This window comes from Canis lupus, chromosome 17, assembly GCF_011100685.1.
Source record: "Canis lupus familiaris isolate Mischka breed German Shepherd chromosome 17, alternate assembly UU_Cfam_GSD_1.0, whole genome shotgun sequence".
NCBI classification, from domain to species: Eukaryota; Metazoa; Chordata; class Mammalia; order Carnivora; family Canidae; genus Canis; species Canis lupus.
Genome location: NC_049238.1, coordinates 16,290,121 through 16,307,171, shown reverse-complemented (window position 1 = coordinate 16,307,171; position 17,051 = coordinate 16,290,121). Strand labels below are relative to the sequence as shown.

Below are 17,051 nucleotides of genomic sequence, written 5' to 3'. Positions count from 1 at the left end.
ATTTTTAGATATTGATATCTGTTTGTCAGAGAAAGTACAGTCATTCATAAAGGGTTCCGACAGGTCAATTTTGCAGAGAGAATCAACCACCTGGAATCTGCACTTTCTTATTTTCAAACATTGGCTTCACCCAGGGTTCACAAAATGGGCCCTAGAATCTTTGACCATCTTGTCCCCCCACCCAACCCTGCCCCAAATTTGGAGGAAACAGTCCCATTGGATTTTGATCTGTTAATCACTCGTCCTCCAATTTATTTCATTTGTAAATGGGAATTTAGCTGATTTTATTATTCTGCATTATTAAGCATCGTCTGTTTCCAGATGGTCTGCAGAGCAGGTCTGAGCTGAGAGTGTGTGTCATTGGACCTTTGCTAATCTATCACTGGGGGCACATGTTCTGCAGGCTTCACTTTCAATAACTGGTCTGTGTTTTTCCAAATGGATTTACATTTTTATGTTCAACTGATGACTTCTCTAGAGACACATAACATGAACGTCTGGCTCACTATTATTACATGTACAAGTCATAAAGCTATATAATAAGACTCATAAAAACATGCAAATAGTACTTTTCCAGGGAGGAAAGGAACATGATCCCCCCTAAAATCAGAAGCTTTGCAAAGCTGATTGCTCTGCTGGGAAATGACAGGAAGGAAGGTGAAACTTCCTTTGGGATGTCCCTTCATAGATAGATAGATGATAGATGAGAGAGAGAGAGAGAGAGAGAGAGAGAGAGACAGATAGGCAGACAAGCCCAACAACTACAGAATTTTGTGCGGCTGGGGAGCCAGCTCCAGGGGTCAGGAAAAGAGGGCCCCAGCACTGCCCTGCTCTCAGCTAAAATGTATTTTCCCTTCTCCCTACTATGAACGCCTGTGGGAGCTCCCTCATTCATACTCTCTACCCCTGGGAACTCCATCTTGAGGCCCATTTAAAATCCTTTCTTTTGTGGGATGCCTGGGTGACTCAGTGGTTGAGCTTCTGCCTTTGGCTCAGGACATGATTCTGGAATCCGGGATCGAGTCCCACATCAGGCTCCCTGCAAGGAGCCTGCTTATCCCTCTGCCTGTGCCTCTGCCTCTGTGTGTCTCTCATGAATAAATAAATAAAATCTTTCAAAAAAAAAAAATTCTTTCTTTCACTCAGTGGCTCCTCTCCACCAGAGCCCTCTCATTCAACACCCTTAGTTCTTGGTTTTATAATCTGCCTGTGCTTTTAATCTGTAGAAGGTTCCTGATTTTATCTCTTCAAAAGTATCACAAACTCTTCAAGAATATATACTTCTAAATAATAAATAAATAAATAAATAAATAAATAAATAAATAAATAAATAAATGACAGAATATATATGTCTTCCTCATTCACCCCTCCTCCAACATGGCCTGCATACTCTATAGAGTTCATCCAACAGTTGCCTCAATCAGTAGACACTAAATAAAAGTGCGCACTTTAGGTATTCAAAGCATATTCATGAATGGGTTCTATGCTTACCTTCAATCCTTTTCCATGCTGCAGACACAGTGGATTTTTCTAACGCAGATCTGTTCATATCGCCCACCAACTTAACAACCTGCCTGATGGGGCCTTCCAAGTCTTGCCAAGTCTAGCTATTGCCTTCTTAGCCAGCTCCCCTTGCTCCAAACACACAAACACAGCTACATCCAGTTCCTCACACACCAGGGTTTCACCTGCTTCAGGCCTCTCAGTCAGACTAGTCCTTCTGTGTAAAGTGCTATTCTTCCTTCTTTGATAGTTAACATCTACTAAATGGCTTACTTATCATTCAGTTCTCAATTATTAAGTATTTCTTCTCTCTGGAAGTCTTCCCTGATCCTCTAAATTCACATCGCACCTGATACTTCCCCTTTGCAGTATTTTCCACAGTTAAAATTAATTTATGTAATTACTGAACTAATTTCTATTGACCTGTGGAAACCGCTTTATAATGACTGGGACTTGACTTCACTTACCGCTGCAGCATAGAGCTTCGCTAGGATCCTGGCATATAATAGGCACTCGAGAAACATTCTTTAATAAACAAGTAAATAAACACAAAATATGATACAGTTTGCCTCTTTATCCCCGCACCCCTCCCCCCCCCCCTTTTTTTTTTGCCGAGGCATCTTAAGTATTTGGTAAAATATAGGTCACAAGTATCTCAAAACACTTACACCACCAAGATGCATAATTGCCCCAGGGATGTCCAGATGATTCTCAGTCCCTGATCCTTTATAACTTCCCTCAGTCACATAATTGAGCAGCAACAACAAAACCAAAAGACCCTGGAGCAGTGCATGGGAGTGAAAGACAACATTGCTGAGAAATCTGTCCTTCCTGAATGCCCTCTCCCCTCAGCTTCCAGGCTTCCGTATTCTCTGGAATCCCTTCTCCCTTCTGACCTCTCTCTCTTGGCTTCCTTCCCAGGCTTATTGACCTAGGTTTGTCCTGTAAATGTTAATGGTCTGTTCATGGACCTATTTTTGGAGCTTTCTCTTCTCATTCTGAGTTTTAGATTTATATGTCCAGCTACCTCCTACACCTTGCCCTCCTCCCCCAGAAACCTTAGATCATGTAAAAAATAACTTTTCCTCTTTATTCTCCACTCTCAAACAAAAACAAGATAGAACAAAAATCTTCTTCCTTCCCCTGGTTCTCCACCTCAGAGAATGACACCACTTTGGTTTCTTTGTGATTCAAGTCATGCAACTTTGAGTAATCCTTGACCATGTCTCAATCCCTACAACTAATTAATCACCAAGTCCTACTACTATCACCCTCTAAATGTCTCTCAAACCTGCCCACTCCCCACCACCATCACTGCTACTACTTGGTGTCACCATTTTTCTCCTGGACAACTGTAACGACTTCTTATTTATGAAGATAAGAAGATATCATATCTTCTTATGCCCCTTTTTTTGCTCTAACTATAAGCCAATTTCTACCTTATGGCCAGAGTGATATTTCTAGAATAAAAATCTGACCCCGCCATTTCCCTGTCCAATGCATCACTGATTCTCCTTTGCTCTTTATACTGTATCCAATAGCACAGCCTGGCATTCTCCCTCTGCTTCTTCCCATAAACCTCTGTGGTCCAGCTATTCTGAACCACTTGCTTCCTCAACATGATTTCTGTTATCTCTGGGTTTTACATGTGTTCCTCTTTCTGCCTCTCCATTCCTACTTGATTGTCAAGTGTTAACATAAATATTAACTTTTCTGTAAAGATTTCCAGATTCTTGGGTTAGGGTAGTCAATCCTCCTCTGCACACAGGAGGAACAGCAACTCATAGCTATCAGCCACCTGTGTTACCCCAATGCTCCCTCTAGAGTACTCATCTCTTTAATCTCTTGTGATCTTCGGCTCTCATGCCCTCCCCTCACTGTTGCTAATTATTAACAGTTCGTGTTTTTTTGAGTTCACACTAAACACGTGATTCCTTTGCTCAAAAAACTTCAACCTTAAACTCTTCAAGGTAAAGAAGTCAAACAAAACTGACCATATGTAAAAGGGCTAATTCAAATGTCATTTGTACCTTATGTTTATTTAGATTTAGAAGATATGAGTGTAGATTTTATTTTACATGGGCAGAGAGGAAAACAATAAATTAGGGATAAGACTTTGAAATGAAAACAGATATTAAACACAATGCTCAAGGCATATTATGTGATCCTCAAGGCTATTAGTCTGTGGAAGGGCCCATGTTCACCTTGCTCATCACTGCCAGCCCCAGTGAAACAGTTGTTGAAAGAATGGGTTATAACTATAAAAGCTACATATAATCAGCAAAAACCAAACTGCAGAACTCATTGTTTGAAATATCTCTTTCCTTGATACCTCATTGATGATGTATGTCATCTGAAACAAGAAATTTCTTTGATGAAAGATAGACATATTAAGGCATCTCTTACAAAGTCAACTGTGTGTATGGGTTGAGTATTGAGAGAGTATAGAACTGAAGAAGGAACAGCTGCACTGCAGTAGATAACCACTAGACTGGCACTTAGAAAGCTCCACCCCATGGGACCTTCACAAGTCTCCTATCCTTTCTGCAACTTGGTTTCATTTCCAGAGAGTCTGGGATAGTCACACTTACCTTGTGAGGTTTGATGTGAAAGATGAAGGAAATAACATTTTTGAAATCACACATCTCATAACAGATACTCATAAATATCAGTTTTATTATTTATTTCATAAAACAAGACTCCTCTCGTTGGTGAACTCAACAGTTGGCAGGAGAGATAAGCACATACATACATACATAATAAACAAAGAGGTCATGTGGGATGGAATCTGAGCCTCCAGGAAAGAGAAGTACTTTCATGGAGTGGACTGTCCTAAAAGTAGAAAATAGTGTATAGTGCTACAGTGAGAGCCTGCCATCTCTCAAGTACTCCTCTCCTCCTTTCTACTCCACTCGTGGCTCCCAGCCCCTGACCTGGGCTGATGAGCTTCTATCAGCTGGAATCTCTGATTTGTTAAGCCAAAAGTACAATATACTCCAGGTAAAACCATTGGAAGCCTTTCTGCTGTTTCTAGTTGTAAATATAATAGTGAGTCTCTCTCTTAAATATAATTTTATCTATACTAATAAGGCCAAATGAAGATGTCAAATCATTAAATATAACTCAATCCCCTAAGTCTTCAGGTGATTTTCTTTTGAAAAGTTCATTTCCTCAGAAATTTATTTTTCCCTCTACTACCTTTCCTAATTCCCCATCCCCTCATCTGTCCTTCCAGGCCAGATATCTGGCCTTCAGTAGAATGGGAAGCACACCCTTCACTCGATATGTGCCTTGTCTTCCATATAAGTTAGGTGCTGGGCAAAGAAAGAAGTTTATGCACTAGCCCTAGCACTACCGGAGCTGGGCAGGCACCTGTAAGCCCTTGCCTTCTCTGATCTTTTAAAATGAAATGTACTCCCCATATTGCATATGCCCCCATTCCCTAGCATTCACCCACCCAAATATACACCCCAACTCCATTCAATGGATTTCTATTCATCTTTTAAGACAGAACTTATCACCTCTTCTGAGAAACTGTCCCAAATACCCTCTGAGAAATATTGTTCATTTTGGCCACTCTTTATGAGCCTGTGGGTACACACTAGTGATATTCACAGTAATGTCTAATATTTTGTTTCCTCACACTACCATCTACATGATGTAGAAACACAGCCCCTGCCAAGAATTCCCACAATGACCTTCTGGCTGTTCCCTATGTCTCACAATGCCTCATATGTGCTCTTGGATAAATCTGCCTCCAGTGGAAACCCAGTCTCCACCTCTGTTCTGGCAGTCTTTTCCATCATGCTCTACTGCTTTTCCCCTGAAAACTGTGGTCTCTCTAGAGTCATCTCATGATCTTGTGAACTCCACAGCCTGGAGATACTCTAGAGACACTGTAATCTCCACAGGACTTGTTCACTACCTCAGTACCCCAATATACCAACACTAATGTATTTGAGCAATATTCCCAAAGTGTTCTCCCAGAATGGAGTTTTATAGAATACCACATATGTTCTATAGATTTTTTTTAATCCTGGATTCCATGGTTAAGTAAGTCGAGGGATTCTATTTTTTTTAAAGATTTTATTTATTAATGAGAGACACAGAGAGAGAGAGAGAGGCAGAGACAGGCAGAGGGAGAAGCAGGCTCTATGCAGGGAGCCCAACATGGGACTCAATCCCTCGTCTCCAGGATCAGACCCTGGGCTGAAGGCAGGGCTAAAGTGCTGAGCCACCTGGGCAGCCAGTTGAGGGATTCTAAACTATTGTTTCTCCAAATGTGGTCCTTAGACCAGCAGGATCAGCATTGCTTGGTATCTTCTGAAAAATGTAGAAACTCGGCTCTACCCAAGACCATAATTTTAACAAAACTCCCAGATGAATCATATACACATTAAAGTCTGGAAAGCCCTGCTCTAAATCAAACAAAATTAAGCATGTTTCTTTATGTAAATTCCTCAGAGCCTTTGATATGCTAGTATGCAGTATAAATTCCAAAAAGTATGCAAGGCTAGTGTTTTGCAGTGCACATTTTGAAAAATCTTGTATTAGAACTTCAACATGCCCAGTAGTACTGTGGTCAGGGACTGCTTTGGAGATAAAATTTTCTCTTTGACCTTGTTGACTGCAAACATTTTGTTTTAAATTTTATTTTTTTTATTATTTATTTATTTATGATAGTCACACAGAGAGAGAGAGAGAGAGAGAGAGAAAGAGGCAGAGACACAGGCAGAGGGAGAAGCAGGCTCCATGCACTGGGAGCCCGACGTGGGACTTGATCCCGGGTCTCCAGGATCGTGCCCTGGGCCAAAGGCAGGCGCTAAACCGCTGTGCCACCCAGGGATCCCCACATTTTGTTAATGATATGCTGATAAATGTTTACTAACCAGCTCTCCAGGGGACAAAACGGCTCTTATCTGCTTGACAATTTCTATGGTGTAAATATTCCAACCATGGCTAGTTTCGAGCTACCACAGTAATGGCACTAGAAAGAGATGAATATGGACAGCTCTTATAAGCCATTATGAATTGGCATGAGAACTCCACTGGTTAGGTTAACACTCCAGCTGTGCAACCTGCACCCCAATGATCCATGCATATTTAAATAGAACATGTAGTCCAATTGTACTTCCCTCTTCCACTCACCCATCGGTGACAGATACCAGACTGTAATGAGAATTATCTTTCCATGACTAAGGTTTTCTTAGTGGGACCAACCCCATCATGCCCTTTCCTCATCATTCTTCTCTCAGAATGAGCTCTCTCATGAGGGCCCTCATTCTTCCATTTCTGTAGTACCTCTTTCCCCATTTCTGCAGTACCAACTCCACCAATTTACCAGATGTGGCCTAAAAGTTTGCCTCTGGCTGAGAAACAAATACACAGAGCTGGCGCTCTCCCAGTACCTTGTTGGGGCCTTCCTGAAGCAAACATCTGATGCATTGTTATAACTGGTTGCACTTCCCTTTCACTGGTACACCATGAGTTTGTTCAGGAGAGATACCTTACATGGACCAGTTTTCTATTTGGTGCCAGAACCTGGCCTAGGAAGGTGCTTGAGGAGTATGAATAAATGCAAGACCACATCCTCATGGTACAACCTGTACTCTTACCTTCCCTATACCTAAATTTCACTCCCCTGCCCATTGTTTCAGCCCTAGACCATTACAACTAATTAAAGAAAAAGGAAACATAACTTCCTTACTCCTGGCTACCTGAAGTGTGCCTAAAGACTTTTTCCCAGCAGGCTGTTTTGAAGTCAAGTGCAACCACAGGACAGACATGGTAGAAACAGAAAAGTTCATTTCCCTTTTTGTCCCAACCAGTTTGGAAATGACTTCTGATTCTGGCCTGCACAGTTCCTTCGTTTCTGAAACATTTAGCATCTCTCTTTCTGTGGGCTTTCTTAAGTTGTTTTAACTGCAAAATTCACATACAAAGTATTTCAATACAGAGAACCAAGCATATAGAGAAAAACTCAATAGGGAAAATCTTCCAAGAGCGGGACTAGGATAATTCCTATGAGGGAATGGTCTGTAGTGCTCCTTAAACTCCATACAGTCTGACTGTCCTAGGGATCTGCGATCAACCATGGTGTCTGGGAAGTGCTGGTCTAGCTAAGAGAGCCTTAAACAAAAGCTGTTTTCTGTAGTGAGAGAACCAGATCTTAGCAGCTGCCTCAACACTAAGACTCCTGAGTTGCCTTCTGCATCTCTAGAAGGACTTGGGCTTATAGATATAGTACTCAGCTGGATCTAAATTTCTCTGCTAACAAGAATCTGCATTTAGGAACCTCTATCAGAGCCAGAAAATGATTATATGGGAAGAAGCTGGAGATCCCTGGTCATAATATTGTACAATTAAAAATGAAAGGAGATGGTTTACCGTGTAGGTTTTACCTTCCATCCTGAGCCAGTATCTCAACTTTGTGGCCATAAGGGGTCCACTCCTAACTCCTATTAGAGCTGTTCAACACATACTTGCTGAGCTTTTACTATGGATCAGACCCTTTGGACTACACTGAGATAAGTAAGAGTTAGTCTTATCCCATAGGGAATAGAGTGGGAAGTGGCATGGCCAGGTTCATCCAATAAGTAAGTGACAAGGTAAAGATAAAAGTATAGACTTCTAGATTCCTCGGCCCAGGGTTCTCTTCCTTTATGGATTGTTCTTGGGAGCTATCCCCTGTATAACTATTAACGCTTCTCAGTTTGAATCTCTGCATGTGTCAATCTATGTCATATTAGATTTTCCATAGTCTGTCTTATATCCTAAATAGTTGTGAATCGATTTACTAAACATATTTACTGCTTCCAGCCTTTTGATGAAGCTGAAAGTGAAATCGTATTACCATCTTTTTCACAGGAAGGGAAATTTTCATTCATTTATTCATTCAACAAATACTAAGTACCAATCATGTGTCCAATACTATCCTAGGTACTTGGGAAGCAGAAATGGGGAAGGAAATGGAACCTCTGTCATTTGGTGTTTATACTGCATAAGATTAAATGAAAATAAATAATAAACATAATTTAAAAGTTGTACATAATATCCAAAGAGGATAAGCACTATCATTTTATTTTTGTTACTCATGCCATTCCATCCTATTACCAGGCAATTTGCTTTCAAAGGAACCTTTGCAAAATGCAAATCTCACCATGCTACCCTTCTGATTAAAAACTCCTATTGTTCCCACTATCTTCAAACTAAAACCCATGGTTCTGACCCCTGCTTAACCCTCCAGCTGGGTCCTTATCAGAGATCCCTTTGACACCTAGCTGTAAGGTATACCATGCCCATGGATACATTATGCTGCTTTATGTTTTTCAAAGGATGTGAAAGAAAAATCTGTCACTCATTCCTCTGGTTCTGCATTGTACTCTATCCCTCATGAATCCTTTGTAGAACTTAAAAAAACTGTGTACCACTATGACTCAACCCCCACTTCCATGTTGGCCCCTAAAAGGCATGGATTATGTCTTTTTATACCTCGGATCTATACATAAAACACGTCCAATACATATTTTTTGATTGGGAAAACTAAAAAATGGTTGGGTTGCCTAATTGGCCAATCTGTGATCCAGTGTTACAACATGGGAGATCTTTAATTCCTGGCCAGTGAGAACCAGGAGGCATCTCATTTTAAAGGTTATGTGTATTAGTTAGGTCAGGAACTGGTTAAATATGCCCTATAGGCCAAATCTCACCTAACAACTATTTTTGTAAATTGAGTTTTATTCGAACACACTCTCAGGCATTTACATATTATCTCTGGCAGCTTTCACTCTAAAAGTAGAGTGAATTAATGCAACAGGGACCACGTGGCCTCTGGTATTTATTTATACGAAAATATTTTAATTTACATGTTTTTTAAATAAATTTTTATTTTACTATTTTCACATTTTTATTATTTACTATTTTACATTTTTACTTTCATTGTTTACATAAGTATTTACCTTCTGACTCTTTACATATAAAGTTTGCTGACCTCTGATACAGGCTATGCCAGACAGAGTTGGTTTGATTAAATTTCTAAAATGTATACAATTAGCATAACTACTCCTTGGTTAGTTCATAAATAGGTGTGGAACAGACATGCAATCATTGCTTATTGGGCAAATGAGTCATAGCATAGGCCAAAGGAGATCCATCAAAAGACACAGTGCTGCTTCATGCAGCTCTTTTCTAAGGAAGGCACTTTTTTCCTTTCTGACAGGATTTATATGATTTTGTTCAACATTAGAGCTTGATGCCTTAAATGAATAATTCTTTAAGGAGATTGTACCAATGGGCATATAAAAATATCATGGACAGGCTTCAATGCATTCAACCTGTATTTATTGAGCACCCACTACATAATAATCGTGATGTATTATGATGATAATACTTCTTATACTAAGCTCAATATTTTAAAAAGTACTCCTATAGATCAAGTTAGCTGGGAAGTAAACTCTGAGATGAAGGTTAGCATACAGAAAGAATATTAGGCAGTGCTTTTAGGACTCAAATCTGTGGGAGATGGAAAGGGAGATTTCCGGAAAGGGAGAAATTGGGTCACAATATAGTCACAACAAAAGCCTTTGCTGACTCCACAGGGAAACTAGAAGGCTGTGTGTTCTTTCAGAATTCCCACAGTTGGGGTGAGGAGGCTAGTTTTAATGTCTCTGCGATGACCAGTCAGTCCTTGGAGGCATACTGTCTATGGGAAGGGGCATCTCTGTAGTAGATGGAAGTTCCTAGAAAAGACTAACAGTTGAGGCCTAGAAGCTACTTAAACTAACTCCTAAGAGGATCATGTAAATAGTGCAATTCTGTGTCAACAACACTCCATTGTGTGCCTCACAGATTCCCTTTATATAAGGTCTGAGATCAGCTCCTCCTGGATTCTTTGGGGTCCTTATTCCCAGTATAAAGTTATAAAAGGAATGATAGTGGGAGAAATGGGAGCCTCTGTTGCTTCAGCTGATCTTTAGGCCTCAACTGCTACTAATAATCTCCATCCTTCACTACCTATCCTAGATGCCCTTTACTCTCAGCTTGCACCTCTCCTATCTAGATGGCATGACCCAGACCCCCTTGTCTAAGGGGTCTGACCTTTCTCAAGCCCTGGCTGCTATATTTGTACATTTACTATTAAAATTAGGCAAAGGGGTGTTGAGAGAGTCCAAGTGCAAAACATATTTTCCCTGTCCCTATTAGGTGCTAGAAGCCTTATCTCTTCCTGATTCATCAAGTTCAGATGCCCCTGACATGATGGTAGCTCGTCTCCTTGCCTGTTGGCCCCCTGGCTCAAGGAGCACAAAATACCCAGATATCAGCTAAAGGTCAGTGTTCAATGAAACTCCTAAGTTCCCTAGTGCAAGCTTCTCTTCAGGACCTAAAAAACCTACAATGCCCAAAGTTGTGGAAACAGGAAACACTAATTCCTTCAAATGTTTTTTTGTTTTGTTTTTTTGTTTTGTTGTTGTTGTTTTGTTTTGTTTTTTGTTTTGTTTTTTTTGAGACTGAGGCTGAGATGGACCAGTCCTCTTCCCTCTTGGTTCTCAGACTTATGTATCCTACCTATTGGGGACACAGTAATCATTTGCCTCTCTGACCTTACCTCATTATCACTGTTTCACCTTTTTTCCTTCTGAGCATTAAGAACCACACCCTGGCCTCGATTATTTGGGGATCTTATCATCCCATTGCTATTAGTGAACATAATATCTAAATTCTCCAAGTGTTAGTTACAGTCTTTAGAGAGTGCAATCGTGGAGTTCCAGTGCCCTTCTTTCTAGTAAATTTCATTGCTTTGAGACATGGTGCATCCTCTGGGTTCTTCCACTAAATACAACCAGCTGGTGAGTTTTTTAGCCTTACATGGTACATTTCTAGCCTTACACTATATTCTAGCTTCCTCTTTTTTTTTTTTTTTTTTGAGACTTTTGATCCACCATATGCCATAACACTTCTGGTATTTTTGCCTTACTTAATTCAAGCCATCAGTATCTCCATGCTTCTAAGAGCTACCTAACAGCATATTAAAACCATCTCCTGGGGGTCTTACCAGGTTGTTAAATCTTTAAGATTTAACACAGAAGAGTGTATCTATATTGATAAGCCCCCTCCCTCATTCAACTCTATGTTCCATCCTCCTTGATTCAGCTACTTCAGAATCTATTCCCATATGTATGCTATTCTCCTATGGGTGCATGTTCCTCCTATATTTGGTTATAATTTCTGTTGTCCCTCTGAATTTCCCTGGCCAGTTTATCTAGACTTTGGATGCAAACATTATATGAAGTCTGCCTCCAATGAAGGGAACAGTAACCTTGGGAGAGGTGGCTCTTTTCTTGAGCCAAGAGCAATACCTGAAGAGAGCTAATACCTGGGTGTTGTCAACCAGTAGAACTCCCAACATTTGGAGGAATACGTTCTTCAGTAGTAAAGGGGGCTGGTTCCGAGTGGCAAAATCTGATGTTCACTACAAGTGATTTCTAACAGCTCCTCTATGACCACATGAAAGTAAGACCCATCTCCTAGGAAGTTAGTTCCTGGCCGCACCAGATCTAATAGATACAAAACTTTCTTAGGGGAACATGTTGCAATCAGAGTGTTTCAAGAGACAGAGACATTAGGCTCCATCTTTATGTTATGATGAGGAAACTGAAGCCTAGGGGTTAGACTTGCCCCCTGAGTTCACGGAGATGACACTTTGGATTGATCCCAACCCCTGTTCCAGAAATCTCCTTCATACAGCTCATTCTCAGTTTGCCTTTCCATACTCTCCATACAATCCCAGAGGGGATACATAAACCTTGAAATAAAGATTCTTGAGCTCCCAAATCTTCATCCAATAAACTGTAAACCAGGAGTGGAGAGGGATTAGTCACCCAACAGCATGCTATTTACCAATGGCCCAACTACTGCAGACAAGTGTGACAATGCCAGCCCCTGGTATGCAAAGTGCCAGCTAACTGTCCTGCAGAATAGACCTAGAAGGAACTAGGAAGTGACCCTATCCAATCTCCTCATTTGACAGGGGCAAAGGACTTGTCCCAAATCACACTGTAAATTTTAATAGACCTGAGGACAAAATAAGAGACAGAAAAAGTAAAGTCCTTTCCTCCAATAGTTAACCACAAATGCTGGAAGGAGCACATCTAACTTCCATAATGGGAGATAGCAGGAACAAAAGCCACTCCAAACCATACCTGCAGGTAGAATTCACTGCTGTTTCCTGTCAGTTAAAATGCCCTTCGGCAGGACAGTTAACAGTTGCTGGCGGTATTCTACAAAATGGAGGATGGAAGAAGACACTAGATTAAGTTCAGTATTTTTCAGTGACCCTATCGCAAGATGTGTGTGTGTGTGTGTGTGTGTGTGCGCGTGCGTGTGTGTGCGTGTGTCACTACCAGAAGCCCGGAACTGCCTCTCTTCCCTGAGGTATTAGGTCTCATGCTGTCACATGAGAGAGGCCAAATCAACCATCCACAGCAAAGTCCAGATTTCATTTCACGTTTCCCAAGAGCAGAAGGCCACCTTTAAGGTGACCCTGGGTACATAGTCGGGTCTTGATTATTATACTCTAGAGCAGAAATATGATATGTTTGTAGGAAATCTCAGTACACTAATTAGGCTTTGAGTCCCCAGGATGGGGGAAGATTCAAAACCAAGGTCTTGATGACAAACTTTGAGAAAACCTGAAGCTAAGTGGGTCATGGGTGCTGCCTTCAATTTTCTAAAGAGTAGCCATGGAGACCTGTATATGGCTCCAAAAACTCGAGTTAGAGTTATAGGGAGGCAGCTCTCAGGTCTTCCTAACTTGTGGCTTCCTGATATCTCAAGCTATTTAGCAATGCTGAGTGGCATAGCCTGTCCTTAGGTATATGTATTAAGTTTCTCAACCCTTCAAGTATTCAACAAACCATATGTCAGTAACACTGCCAGTGGGGTTTCTAAACCAGGAGAGAGTCTTCAAAAATTGTATGCCAAGGTACCTGCCAACAAGAGATTCTTCTATGCTGTTTGACTTGGTGGAGAAGCAGAAGGCCAAGAAGTGGCCCCAATAAATAATACACACTTATTTGGATGCCAGGAATTATAATATTCTTCTCTATCTCTGACCTGTGACTGGCACCTCCCTGGGCAGCACTGAGCTGACAATTATCTGTGCCCCTGCTAACAAATCTCAGGAATTATGACTCTATCTCAATCACAACATTGCAACAGTCCCCCTATTAACTTCCCTATATAAAACCCAAAAGTACCCCCCAAATTATCAAAATTTTCTATGACTTTTGATATATTAATTTACAGTAATTTAAATGACCACTCTCTTGGGGTACTTGGGTGGTGCAGTCAGCTAAGCATCTGACTTTTGGTTTCAATTTAGGTCATGATCTCAGGGTCCTGGGATCAAGCCCCACAGCAGCTCTATGCTCAGCATGGAGTCTGCTCAAGAGACTATCTGTCCCTGTCTGTCTCCCCTGTGCCCCTTCTGCTCTTGCTCCCTCTCTCCCTTTAAAATAAAATCATTTATAAATAGTAAAATAAAACAAATAACCACTATGTTATTTCCTCTCTCACATACAGTGACTTGAGCTAAAAAAACAGGGAATCCGGGATCCCTGGGTGGCGCAGCGGTTTGGCGCCTGCCTTTGGCCCAGGGCGCGATCCTGGAGACCTGGGATCGAATCCCACGTCGGGCTCCCGGTGCATGGAGCCTGCTTCTCCCTCTGCCTGTGTCTCTGCCTCTCTCTCTCTCTCTGTCTCTCTGTGTGACTATCATAAATAAATAAAAAATTAAAAAAAAAAAAAAAACAGGGAATCCAGAGATCGTATTTCAAGAGAGTAATATGTCCTGGCTTCTGCTGACAGTAGTCATTTTAAGCACTAGATGTTTATGAAGAGGAAGAACCAACCTTTAGAGGATATTCCAGAGTCTAAAGTTCCAGTTAGACACTCTCAGAGGGGAAAATAGTTGTACCCAGGAATCCAAGCCACTCTTAATCCCACTTCTCACTTGTAGGGGAACCACTTAAAAGACAAAAAAAATAGCCAGTCATTCCTAAACATTAAAGCAATTCAGATAAAAAAAACTCATTAATTAAGGAACTGGTAAAAAAGATATGTTCCTGGCAGTTTGAAAATTGGGTTTATAAGGAGAGATAAAGAAAAGACCAGAGTTTGGCAGATAGCTAAATCCCAGGTCTCACACACATAACCAATACTTGGTGTTGAGAGATGAGCTAAGCTATTCCATGTAGCTGCTGCCTCTATATTCACTTTGTGTGGCCAAGTGACCTGCAGGGACCTTACACTGATATTAGCAACTCATGCTAGTGCATGCCCTGCATTACAGCCAAGAGTCATAACAAATGTTAAGTTCATAATAGGCTGTCCATCCCCAACAGCCCTGTGAGCAGCAGTCCCCCTGCCTCCCAGGGTCTGTTTGTCTTATGTGCTACTTAAATAGGAATTCAGTGGTGCTCACCAATACCATACACTTTTTGTTTAAATTCATCAATCTAGCCCCAGTCCAGGAACCCCAAAGCACTCCACTCACATACTATAACAAAGGCATGAGCCTCAGGTACAACCCCTCCCCCCAGCACCCTATCTTGACCTCCTCATGCGGCCCCTCAAGGTGTGCCTGGTTCTTTTTTTCTAGAACCTCTGAGTAATCAACTTCTCTATTTCAATTTCTCTTGTGGTCTGTTGTTGAACTGAGGGTCACCATCCAGCACCCTGTGCTCCACTTGACAAATGTTAATTTAACACAGTCATAACCTTGGGTAAGGAGCCAAAAGTGAATGCATTTGGGACCCAGAGTCACCTGCAGTTCAGTGTTTCCAGACCCAGAAGATAAGAAGCATCTGCCATAGGCAGGCTGGCACCCAGTCTGGCAGTTTTATAGAAATATGGCTACTTCTTAGAGTCATAAAACACTCTGCGAAGGACTCTAAGAAACTCAGAGCAATTCCCTCATTTGACAGAGAAGAAAACTGCTTAGAGTGGTATGACATCTTGCCAACGTTCCTAAGGGAGTAATTGGCAGAACATGACTGGATCCCATTTTTTTCTGACCCCAAGGTCAGTTGTTTAATCCATCATAACACACCATCTCTCTAAGTGTCGCTTTGGGGAAAGCTGAAAATTTAGACAGCATTCTAAGGTAAAGTGAGAATTAAATACATCTTTTACTGTCATGCTTCTCCTTCTGTGACCGTCTCCCACATACAGGACCAGCAGGACCTGCTCTGCCTTCTGGCTGCTTCCATACTCCTCCAAATTCCTCACAGACTGGCTCTTCCATGAAGCTCATTTTTCTCCCTCTCTAGTCTTTATTAAAACATATTTCTTTTTAAAAATATTTTATTTATTTATTTATTTATTTATTTATTTATTTATTTATTTCACAGAAAGAGAGGCAGAGACATAGACAGAGGGAGGAGCAGATTTCTTGCAGGAACCCAACGCAGGACTCCAACCAGGACCCCAGGATCACACCTTGAGCCGAAGGCAGATGCTCAACCACTGAGCCACTCAGGCATCCCTAAAATGTATTTCTTGAAGGCTACTGACCTAAACCAGGTGGCTCTAACAGTTTTCATTAAGGGGTACTTTTCTGAGCTTACACTCCCCTAGAACTTATTAATGCAAATGTACGTCTGTGGGTAAAATGTAGAGCTATTTTTAAGCAAAGGCACTCCCTTCGTGGCCTTTGCCCATTCCACACTATTCCCAAATCACATTGACCCAAGGTGTGACCCTTCTAAATTTCCCTTCCACAGTGCAGAGCATCTCTGCCAAGACCAGTGCCACCAAACAGGAAATTTGACTAAAAGGGGCCTTTAGAAGCCCACTTTTGCCACCACCAGCATGGGCCAGGTGCAGCCAGGAGCCAAGGAAAAGGAGTAATCAACTCACCCTCCCATGAGTTGACCGCACAGCGGTCATGTCTAGAAAAGAAAAAAATGTCATTACTGTCCATGGGAGAGTGTAATAACCCAAATTATGGCCTGTCAGATGAGGCAATGCCTGCCCCAGGGAGGCCACTGCAGCCAAGCATGGCTCACAGAGCAGGTGGGAAAGAGAAATGTGCTCCTGAGCAGTCTATGGGGGTGAGGACTTTGGCATCAGACTCCAGCTCTCACACTCCAAGCTTATGTGAAGTCTCCTGAGAGACAGCATCAGGGCACTCCAGGCTGAGTGAGGGGAAGGGAGGATGGAGGCTCATACCTAAGTTACCCTCTTAATAAGGCCATGTAACCAGTTTACCATCGCCCAGACCAGAATCCTTAAAGCCTTTTTTTTTTACAAGACTTCAATTATGGATGATATTTATGGAGGATAGAATGGTATAAATAAAATCCCTGCTACAAAAAATTGTGAAGAGTGGAAGTCATAGAAATCACACTCACACGAGGGTCAGATAGGGCTGACTCTGTCTCATTTCATCTCTGGGTAGCCTTGGACAAGGTGTTTTTCTCTGTGAGCCTCATTCTCCTCACAATATTACTATACAATGGCTGAGGACTGGGCATTAATTCATTAAAAAA

At 41.5% G+C, this 17,051-nt stretch overlaps 1 long non-coding RNA gene across 7 annotated transcripts in view; it reads right to left on the bottom strand.

The window, feature by feature from the left end:
- Positions 1 to 12,840, bottom strand: part of LOC106559913 — a 372,001-nt gene extending 359,161 nt beyond the window's left edge. For 6 of the 7 annotated variants that reach the window (XR_005372178.1, XR_005372180.1, XR_005372174.1 and 3 more), the window contains exons 1-2: positions 12,702 to 12,840; positions 6,393 to 6,490 (exon numbers count right to left, since the gene is read on the bottom strand). This is a non-coding gene — a long non-coding RNA (uncharacterized LOC106559913). The remainder of the gene's footprint in view (positions 1 to 6,392; positions 6,491 to 12,701) is intronic. The other variant, XR_005372177.1, reaches the window with a different exon arrangement.
- Between the last annotated feature and the right edge of the window lie 4,211 nt (positions 12,841 to 17,051).